The sequence below is a fragment of the Mirounga angustirostris genome, unplaced genomic scaffold, assembly GCF_029215605.1.
Source record: "Mirounga angustirostris isolate CCGP_5_RB_7025 unplaced genomic scaffold, mMirAng1.0.hap1 SCAF_15, whole genome shotgun sequence".
Lineage (NCBI taxonomy): Eukaryota > Metazoa > Chordata > Mammalia > Carnivora > Phocidae > Mirounga > Mirounga angustirostris.
This window is the reverse complement of record NW_026991723.1, coordinates 59,782,887-59,793,854: the sequence shown is the minus strand read 5'-3', so window position 1 is coordinate 59,793,854 and position 10,968 is coordinate 59,782,887. Positions and strand designations below refer to the sequence as shown.

At 48.6% G+C, this 10,968-nt stretch overlaps 1 long non-coding RNA gene across 1 annotated transcript; it reads right to left on the bottom strand.

The window, feature by feature from the left end:
* Nucleotides 1–10,515, bottom strand: LOC135362711 (uncharacterized). Its single transcript, XR_010407710.1, has 3 exons — nt 7,677–10,515; nt 5,513–5,665; nt 1–222 (listed from the first exon to the last, which is right to left on the bottom strand). It is a non-coding gene; the product is annotated as an uncharacterized LOC135362711 (long non-coding RNA).
* Nucleotides 10,516–10,968: the final 453 nt, after the last annotated feature.

Sequence of the window (10,968 nt, the reverse complement as noted above, 5' to 3'; positions counted from 1 at the left end):
AGTGCATTTTTGCATAGGTGTGAGGTCATGCTGAATGTGCAACTTTAGAAATCTTGATAACATAATGGCTTCTTCATGCTTAGCTGAATTGATCGCTATCATTTACTTCTCCAGGGTTCCACTGTTGATGATCTGCAATATCCACAGTTATAAAGAATGTTCTACGGACATCTTAGCAGATAATTCTTTAAGGGCATTTCTGGTTCCTTTTAGGGCAGAGTCCTAGAAAGTGGAGATACTGGGTCAGAGGAGTGAAGCTTGTGAGACTTTTTACATATGGCCAAAGAGCTGAAATGGAACTTGTATGAGTTTGCTAGGGCTGCCATAACATGATACCACAGACTGGGGGGCTTAAACAATAGAAATGCATTTTCTCAGAGTTCTGGAAGCTGGAAATGCAAGATCAAGGCGCTGGCAGGATTTCTCGGAGGCCTCTCTCCTTGGCTTGTGGATGGTTGCCCTCTGGGTGCCTCTTTGCAGGGTTGTCCCTCTGTGTATGTGCCCTCTGGTGTCTCTTGATCCCATTTCCTTTTATTTTATAAGGACACCAGTCAGATTGGATTAAGCCCATCCCAATGGCCTCGTTTTACTGTAATTATCTCTTAAAAGACCCTGTCCCCGAATAGTCACCTTCTGAGGTACTGGGTCAGGGGGTTTAAGACTTCACCATATGACTTTTGGAGAACAGTTCAGCTCATAACAGAACTCTTCCTTATAGATTGGAAACGTCCCTTGGTGTCACCTGGCTTGGTTGCTGGCCCCCTTGGTTCCTTCCAAAGCTAACTTCTGATGTGAAGACCTCTCTGTCTCTCAGCTTCATCCTTGTTTCCCTCTCTTCCCATCCCTCATGCCATCACTGTCAACAGCTGTCAATCCATCTAAAGTAGAGATTCTCAGCCTCCGATGCACCTCCGATTGGAATTGCCTGAGAGCTTAGAAAACTATCCTGGTGTCTGGTTCCCAGCCCAACAGATTCTAATGTCCTTGCAGCCTGGGCACGGGAACATTAAAGCTTTTCAGGCAGCTCCAGGGGTTGGCCAAGGCCTCCCTTTCTTGCCTTTGCAAAGCATGAGATGGGGCACAGGGGCTGTTTCACTACCATTTTCCAAAGTTAATTAAAGCTCCATATTCTAAAGCCTGTTTTTAAGTCCCCTAAACAAGTTCATTTTAAAGCGTGGTGGTAATTTGGCTCCTTTGTTAAAATTAAGTCCTTAAAGTAGAAATTAAAAGACGAAATGAAAAACCACTGGGCATAGAAAATCCACCCTGGGTTTAATAGAGTCTCTTAAACCGGGGACTGGAGTGAGACCCTTGCTACTCAATGTGGGTGGGGGACCCACTATACGTTATGGTCCTTGAGGCTTATGTTCTGTGTAAGCTTTTGAAGGAAGAGGATAAAAGCTAATTTTCACGAGAGCTCTGCTTCTGTGGTGGGGTGATTAGGAAACCGTTGTGTTAAGTTTGGGCTCCTCCAAGTTTAGTGCCCCAACTCTCAATGTTTGAAACAAAGCTTGACAAGATTCTACCCCTGGGTGAATCTCACAGACAGGTTGAGCTAAAGAAGCCAGAGGTAAAAAGAGTTCCTACTGGATGATTCCATTCAGATGAAGTTCAAGTACAGGTGAAACTAATCTACAGTGACTGCAATCAGAACCTGGGTGCCTCTGAGTGTGTTTGTGGGAGACGCCAATGCTAAATAAATGGAGAGGGGCACATAGCTCAGCTGGTTCGGGGGCAGATGTCTGCGATACAGCTCCCCTTCAAACTGTGGCCTTCATAAGTGGTCCGGGGGCCCCCTCGTCGGCAGGAGGGAGTCACGGCCCAGCCCCTGGGCCCTGGCTCAGGCTGGCCTCTGCTTGCTCTCTCCATGCTGCTTCTCCACCTACAGCCCTACACCCAGCGTTAGCGCCACCTGGGCTCCCTCCCCCCTCCGCCCTTGCCCGTGCTGTGCCTCCTGCTGAGATGACCTCCCCAGTCTTGTTCGCCTGGCATTTGGTCATCCTTCCTATCATGGCCGGGAAGTTGTTCCTTTGCCTCCAGGGATAGCATTAATCACATCCTTCACTCCTCACTTTATGTCTCTGCTTTCACCATTAGGCTGGGTGTGATTTTGGGGGCAGTGCCGTCTCTGTATCTGCATTGCCTGGCACAGTGCCCAGGCACTGAGTAGGGACCTAAAAACGGTGTTTGTCATTGAACTGTTGTTAGTTTAGGATGGGAAATGGAGAGCTGTAGACAATTGTCCTTTGTCACAGCCATCCATTTATGTGTAACAATGTTGGAAACATGATGGAGAAACATGTCATTCGAATGGCTCTTGGGGAGACTATTTTGTGAGTTGAGATCTGCAGGGAGGGGTGTAGACTGTCTCCAGCTCCAGAGCAGGTGGCAGAATGGCTGTACAAGACAAAGGGACAAAAATTTGACACTGGGGTGGAGAAGTACTGGAGGAATGGAGGGAAGAGATGGGGAGGAGATGAGAGAGTGGGTAGAGGGAACCATAAGGACAGTCAGAAGGTATGTTCTGTGTAATGGAGCATCTCCCTTTGGCCCCCAAATCTTCACTGAGTTTCCAGAAACTCACAAAATGTTTAATGGGAGTGTATTTGTGTGTGTGACTGTGTGCATAGGTGAGTGGGTGTGTAAATTTGTACACACGTATGAGCACATGTGGGTGTGTATATATACATGAGTGTGTGAGCATGTGTAGTGCAAGTGTGTACACGTGTGCAAGCCTACGTGAGTGTGTTTGTGGGTGAACATGTACGTATGTGTACGCATGAGGACTGAGAAAGGTTCTGCATTCCTGGCCTGTATTGTTTCGGGAGTGAGGCCGAGGCAGCATGAGGGCAGCATGAGAAAGTCGGCTTTGACATCTCTCAGCAGTAACGGAAAGCACAGACCAGGGGTTGGAGCCAAATCTCTGAGAGGCCAGTAGCCCCTAGCTGAGATCTGAGCCACACATGTATTGCCCCATCGCAGGGATGGTCACCAGTCTTGTCAAGAGAGCCCATGTTGGTTGCACAGGCGGGGCCTGTGTCGATGAGAGAAGCCTTCTGAGATGCCAAGGGGAAGGTAATTGTGACTGATTAGCAATGTCTGCCCTGGGCTCTGACTGGGATGGCAGTGGCATGCATGCCAGACGTTTGCCATCACTGGTCTCAATGGGGCCAAGCGAAGGTCTTGGCTTTTGGGATACAAAGATGAACCCGACACAGTACTCACTCTTGAGGGGCTCTCAGGATGAGCAAATTCTCGCAGGAGTGAAAGGTTTCTTGGTGTGGGGGATAAGAACAAAAGAGGGAGTGGAAGGAGAGGAGCAGGACAGTGAATCTGGAGCTGATTGTGGACGACCCGGAGTGCTGTCCCTAGGGGGATGGTCATCTCAGCCAGGTGCAAAGGACAACTGCTGTCAGCTCAGCAGACCCTACAGATGGAGCTTGGGCATCCTGGCACATCCCGGCACATCCCTCCCAGAGCCAGGGAGGCCTCCCTGCCCCTGTTCTCTGGAGCGCAGACCGTGGGAACTCAAGCCCCATCTGATCGCTGCGTTGTGTATGTTGTGAGCTGTGCAGGTGCAGGACTGAAGGCCACAGGTCATTTGCATGGAATGGAGACCACATTTCAGTTTCCCCTCACAAACGGCAGATTTCACTTTCACAGTCCTCCTTTCCCCATCACAGCCACACCAGTTTCTCCACTGCACCTCAGGAGTCTGGTGTTAGACACCCCAGCTTTCCTCTGTGGTGTTTGTGCCTTGCCAGCCTCTAGGGCTCCAAAAGGCTCAACACCCCACCAGGCTTCATGCTTTCTCCAAACTCTGCCCCCATGCCCCATTCCCAGCTCATGGGGAGTCCCACACTGGGAGGCAGGCACCTGTCCTGGCCATGCCCCTAACTCGCCATGCCCCTAACTCGCTATGGGATTTGAGGCTGTTGGGGCTTCAGTTTTCCCATATGTACCATGGAGGGTTCTAGACTTGATACTTTCTGAATGTCCTCTAAGTTGTAGAATGGTGACTCTCTGATCTTAAGAGTTTTTTTGTTGTGGGAACCCTGAGACAATATTTTATAGCAAGGGTTGGGACTTGTGTTGGCCCCTGAGGGTCCAGGAACTTGAGGGCCTGCAGGTGTCTCCTCCCATTCCCTGGATCTCCTACTGCTCCCCACATCCTTCCCAATTTTCTCCCCATCCTCATGTCTGGTTCCTGTATCTTTGCATTCATTTGCTCCCTGGCTCCTCGTGGTGACTCTGTGGGGGACGTGTTACTTTTGAGGTACCCAGTCCACCATGCCAGAGAGCACCTGGCTGGGAGGAATGTCTCTTCTCCCTTCAGCCCTCTGGCTCCCAGGCCACAGCCCAGCTCATGGCTATGCCCAGAGCTTCTTATAAACAGCTGCCCTCTGAGCAGACGGTGCCTGGAGGGAACAAGGCTGTCAAGACTCAATTTTTGAACACTGAGCACATTTTCCACTCACTCCTAACTTGAAGTTTGCAGAGAAGCTGTTTTTTGTTGACAAAGTGTAGCAGAGGGAGATAGAGGGCACGGAGGGAGGGCGCCTGGGTGGCTCAGTTGGTTAAGAGGGCACAGAGGGAGAGGGCCCCATGGTTTAGGCCTGGCTCTTTCTCCAACTTGAGATATGCCCATGGGTAAGCCTATTCCTTGTTCAGGGCTCAGTGTGAAAAGAGAGTGCAGTAGTAGGGTGGGCCAGGGTGTGCTAGACTATCTTTTAGGCCATTTGTGGCTCTGAGACCCACCAGAACGTCACAATTCCTTCCACAGCCAGTCTCCCCATCCCTTGCAGGATGGTGCTGTGTGCATAAACCTGGCTTGCTGATGGGAAGGGGAGGCTCGTGAAGAGACAAGGACCCCCTTGGAGCATAGACAGGCAGGTTTCAGAGGCTAGGTCTGCGGTGGGGTGGCAGGGGAATCCAGAGTGGCCCAGGAGACTGAGGTTAATTGAGGCAATGAAGCCAGAAAACTCCCCTGAGCAGCCAAGTGCAGGAGGGTTGCCATGCAAATCACCAGGAAGAGATGATTAGTGGGTGTAGGCACAGAAGAGAGGTGGCTGGTGACCCATGACTTGTCCAGGCCGATGGTGGATCCCCTGGGACCCCGAGGCTCTGCTTGGGGTGGGTGTGGAGGAGGAGATGGAGTGTGAACAGAGGCTGAGACAGAGGCGGGTCTGACAAGCTCCCCTCCCAGAAAGGTTACCCAGGCAAGGCTGGCCACGCAGAAGGGGCTGGTGGAGGAAGGGTGAGAAAGGCACGCAGATGGTTTCCATTTCAGGGTTCTGCGTTCTGCCCCAACCTCTGATGCCTCACTTGGGGGTGGCAGAGGGGTGTGAAGAGGAGGAAGAAGCAGGGACATTCTGAGGGCACTGCTCATTGTCAGCAGGGTTTCTAGTATGTAGGGTGCTCAGAACACAGAGACCCTCTGGGCAGCATCCTCCTGGTCCTTGGTCCCACTCTCAGCAGGCACCTGCATTTCTTCTAAGCTGTGGTCACTCACCTCCAGGGACCACAAGTCTGCTGCATCCCAGGTGGCCTGTCCCACTGGAAACTTCAGTCAGGAACGGCTTCTTGGTACCAAGCCAAAGTCTGCATCTCCACCTTCATCGGTGTTTGGTGTAATATGCCCCAGGACGTTCAGCTTGGTTTTGCTCTGTGGGGAATTTTATGTAGGAAGCAGGAATAAAATAAAATTACCAAGGTTCCAAACTTACTTGGCAGGCCTGGTGCCATATTTTAGGGGTTAGGATTTAATCAAATTTCTGCCTCAGTTTGCCATTCTCTGCCCCAGGTTTCATATTTGAAAAGATCACTATGATGGTTAATCTTATGTGTCAACTTGGCTAGGCCATGGTGCTCCACTGTTTAATCAAGCACCAGTCTAGATGCTGCTAAGGTGTTGTGCAGATGTCATTAACATCTACAACAAATTGGGGTGCCTGGGTGGCTCAGTCGTTAAGCATCTGCCTTCAGCTCAAGTCATGATCCCAGCGTCCTGGGATCAAGCCCCTCATCAGGCTCTCTGTTCAGCGGGGAGCCTGCTTCTCCCTCTCCCTCTGCCTGCCACTTCCCCTGCTTGTACTCTCTCTGTCTCTGTCAAATAAATAAATCTTTAAAAAAAAAACCAAAAACATCTACAACAAATTGACTTTTAGTCAAGGAGATTACCCTCTAAATGTGGGTGGGCCTCATCCAAATAGCTGAAGGTTTAAGGGCAAGGATTGAAGTTTCCTGAAGAAGGAATTCTGCGTCGAAACTATAAGATAGAGGGACCCCCTGGATGGCTCAGTCAGTTAAGCGTCTGCCTTCGGCTCAGGTCATGATTCCAGGGTCCTGGGATCCCCTGCTCGGCGGGGAGCCTGCTTCTCCCCCTCCCTCTATCTGCTTCTCCCTCTCCCTGCCGCTCCCCCTGCTTGTGCTCTCTATCTCCGTGTTAAGTGAATAAATAAAATCTCTAAAACAAAAAAACCCTATAAGACAGAAATATGGCCTGCTGATCTGCCTTATGGATTTTGGACTTGCCAGCATCCACAACTGCGTGAGTTTACATAAATCTCTCTCTCTATACATATTCTATTGGTTTTGTTTCTTTGGAGAACCCTGACTGATACAACTGCTTACCACCTCTCTGTGCAAAGGCAGATAAAGGACACTCAATCCTTAGGAGAAAAGCAATGTATAAGAGGACTAACATTATAAAAGTGCTAATTGGTGCAGTGCTGTGTGAATCTAAAACCCATCCCCAAGAGTGCCATCCATCTCTCTACTCAAAATCCATGATTGTTCCCTATTGCTACCACTGCCATGGTATCAGCTGCTCTTTATGAGTCGTTTCTATGAGTGTCAGACACTCTGCAAGTAATATATAGAGTTCGTATATATATTTGATGCTTTAATTCCTGCAGGAGAGAGGATATGGTATCCACTTTATAGATGAGGAAAACGAAACACGGGGGACCACACTCCTCAGCCTGGAATTCAGAGCCTCCAGTAATCCTGCTCCAATTTATCTCCCTCCACCCTCATGTCATCCATAGTGAAGGCCAATGGACTAGGTGTGCCCTAGATTTTCCTATGGTCAGTCTGTTGCCCATCCCTGGCTTTCTCCTGAAATGCATTTCCTCTTATCCTGTATCTCAAGGTCTTCCCTATGCTCCAAGGGCATATTCCGATGCCACCTCCTCTGTGACGTTCTCCTGGGTTTCCACCACCACTAACACGGGAAGTGACCTCTTCCCGCACAGCCCCACATCCAGTCCTCTAACTTGAGTTACTGCCATCCATTTCAAGGCTTCTCTCTCCCATTTAACAGGGAAGCTCTCTGAGGGCAGAAACATGTATAATGAGTTATGACAGATGACAGTACTAAAACCCATAGGCTTTCTCTCTAAAGCAGTGAACTTTGATTAGAAAAAAAATTAGTCTTCCTGGACGAAACTTCTCGAAGGAAGTATACATGTGGCTGTTTTCTGAAAGATGAGGGTTGTTTCTGCTCCAGCATTGTTAGTGGACTTCCATTTTCTTTGCTTTTATCTTCCATTTGAATGACGGGCCTCACACTGATAATTTAGAAAGTTTAGTCGTGTTTTGTCTTTCTGAAGCTTGATGGAGCAATACCAGCAAGCTCTGTAATGCCAAAGCCTACAATGTGAGCTCATATTCACCCTCTCCAGCCTGAAGCCATCTTCCTGACAGAGCCGCCGTGGACCTTTCCGTTTAGAAGTGAAGCCTTCCAGTCCAGTGAACTGAAGCTTTAGTCATCCCTGCTTTGGTAACACCATGTACAGAATGGGGTTGGGGACTAGTGAATTAAATTCATTGACTGAGGTCTAACTGTAGCAGTTTCCATGCTGGACCCTGTGAGAAAAGATCAAGATGAGATGGCCTTTATCTCTTGATTTTATCAACAGGTAATGTGAGCCCCTCCTCCACACCAGGAACCGTGCTCTCGGTAGCACTCAATCACTTGCACAGCGTCCGTTTTCTCTGTGGGCTATGAGTCCCACGAGGGCATGCATCATATCTGTCTGGACCATCACTGTATCTTGGCTTCAGTGCAGTGCCTGGCACATAACAGCTATCCTATAAATATTCATTATAGAACTGAGTTGGGTGTGCATCTGTCTCATCCACTAGAGAGAGAGCTCCTCAAGGGGAGGGAGCCCTCGATGTCTGCACAGGACCTGGCTCAGGTGAGATGCTCAAGAAGTGTTTACTGAGTTGGGTTGTCCTAGTTCAGTGGAGGTCCAGTGGGCCACACCTGACCAGGGCATGGGTTGGGGTGTAAATTCTGGGCTCTTTATGGGTTCCTATCTGCCTCTGCTGTGGGAACTGTGGCTCCTGTTTTCTTACATGACGTCTTGTCCTTACTTGTGACATTAGGGACTGAACTATTAGTTGTGGGTAAGCTAAAAACAGAGGACTGCCTCCAGAAGCTGCTACAGAACAGCCAGTTCTAAGCACTTAAGGCCAGCTATGTGCTCAAAAAGGTGCTGTGAAGGGTATGAATCATGCTGAAACTGGGTTTCCCATTGAAGCAGTATCTACTGGAGGGATTATGTTCCTTATCAAGGGATAAGGATAACAAACTTTTCCTAAAAATGACCACAAGTGTGACATTTCAGCAATGATCACGGCACAGTCCCCAGGCTCTGTACCAGCCACACCTAAGGGATTGCTGGGTGAGGCAGGAATGAGGGAGTGGCTTGTGGGGTGAGGAGGAATCAGAAGATTCCTGGGAGAGCAGCTAGAAAGATGGACAGAGAAGGGGAATGTGCAGAGCAAGAAGGTCCATAGAGGCTAGGTCATGGAAGACAGTTAGGGTGATGCTTACTGCAAGGGCCATGAGTTGCTAACCTGGCGGGCAGGGCCGGGCAGGCTGGGGACTTGTGTTGCTCTTAGACCAAGGGATGTCCATAGGGAGGCAGTGCTGCACACTGGTCATCAAGAGTGATTCTGATTTGGTGAAGCCAAGGGCTACTAATGACCATCAGACCACAGAATACCAGAGCAGAGAGTACTGAGAACTCATCCAGGCTGATCCCATTGCTTCCAATTCTGTAACGAGGAAACTGAGGCCCAGAGAGGTCACACCTTATCATAGGTCAAAATTTCACATTTTCCTTGTGATAGCATCTGACTAGCAATGTGTTTACACTGGTTTGTCATGGATAAGAGGCTGAGTTGTTTGGTAGCCATACGGGCAGGGGGCCTATGTGGAAATGTAAAAGGACTACTCACTACTATATATACAGGACTGAACTCTTTGATATTAAAAGTGAAGTAGATAACTCAGAAAGAAGGAAGTGACAGTCTGATTTTTCCACAGGAAATCCTTCGAGTGTGTACCCACCTCCTCCCTTCACTTGGGCAGCCACAGGACATTTTTAGAGAGAACCATTTCTCATGTGAATACAAGACTCCTGGTCTCCGACCCGCCCTGGGTCCCCAGCACCATTGCAGTGATCCCCTGAGACCTCCCCATTTCCCCTTCCCTTTGCTGGTACTTTCATACCTCCCCACTCCCTTCTCCTCTAGTCCCTTATTCTGTCAAAAGGGAGACACGAGGATAACATTTCCTCACCTTGTTCCTGTCTGCATACCTGCTCCAGCTCCTTTTGCTCAGCCCTCTGGATCCTTTCTTCAGTTCTCCAACATCCCCTTCTCTTTCAGCACCTTCATGTCAATGGCAACCTGACTGCAGCCAGAATCCTCTGTCCTGTTAACCTTTCCTAGCCAAGGATTTAAAAAGAGGCATACATTCTCTCCTCTTCCTGGCTGCTCATTCCGCGCATTCCAAGGAGCCACATGTCCCCAAGTCTGATAGATGCTTTTCAGTTCATATGTTTATTTGCCCATATTTCACACAGGAATTGAGGTATGACATATGCAAGATGAGAGATTATGAATAATTAAAAGTCTTAGGGAAAGTATTAAATCAGAATGGAAAATTAGAAAAATAATGAATGAAATACTGTATCCCCCAATAAAAACTCAGGGAAAAAAAGTACAACTTGGTAGAAACAATTTTTCTTACAGTTCTTGGTGTGTGTGTGATGGGTTGGATAGTGTTCCCTAAAAATATATATCCAAGTCTTTACCCTGGTACCTGTGAATGAAAACTTACTTGGAGATGAAATCTTTGCAGACATAATTAAGGATCTTGGGATGATATCATCTTGGACTTAGGGTGAGCCCTAAAGCTAACACACACAGAGACTGAGAAGGTGGAGGCAGAGACTGGAGTTATAGGTCTATAAGCCAAGGAATGCCAAGGGCTGTCAACTGCCACCAGGATGTAAGAGAGAGGCATGGAATGGATTATCTCCCAGAACATTAAGAAGGAACCAACCCCCAGGGTGCCTAGGTGGCTCAGTCAGTAAGCGTCTGTCTGCCTTTGGCTCAGGTCATGATCCTGGAGTCCCAGGATTGAGTCCTGCATCGGGTTCCCTGCTCAGCAGGGAGTCTGCTTCTCCCTCTCCCCCTCCACCTGCTTGTGCTCTCTCTCTCTCTCTCTCTCTCAAATAAATAAATAAAATCTTAAAAAAAAAAAAAAAAAAGGAATCAACCCTACTGCTATCTTGATTTTGGACTTCTGGTTTCCAGAAGTGTGAGAGAACAAATTTTTATGGCTTTAAGCCATCTAGTTTGTGGTGATTTGTTCCCACAGCCCCAAGAAATAGGGGGTGCATCCTTGCTGTTTCAGAGCTCCATGCTTTTACCGACATGGTTCCTTTTCCTGGAAGGGCTCTTCCCCCTTCTGTTAGCCAGAAAATTTTTATTCTGCTATGAAGACTCTTTGGAGGTCCTGGGCAGAAGAGATGAGCCCAGACTCCCTGGACTCTTCTTCCTAGAAGGCCAATCTATATCCATCCCTGTACTCACCTGTATGACAGTCTTTGTTTTTGCGTTTGTCTCTTTAATAGCATGCTTGTCAGCCCCTGAGGCTTGGGATTT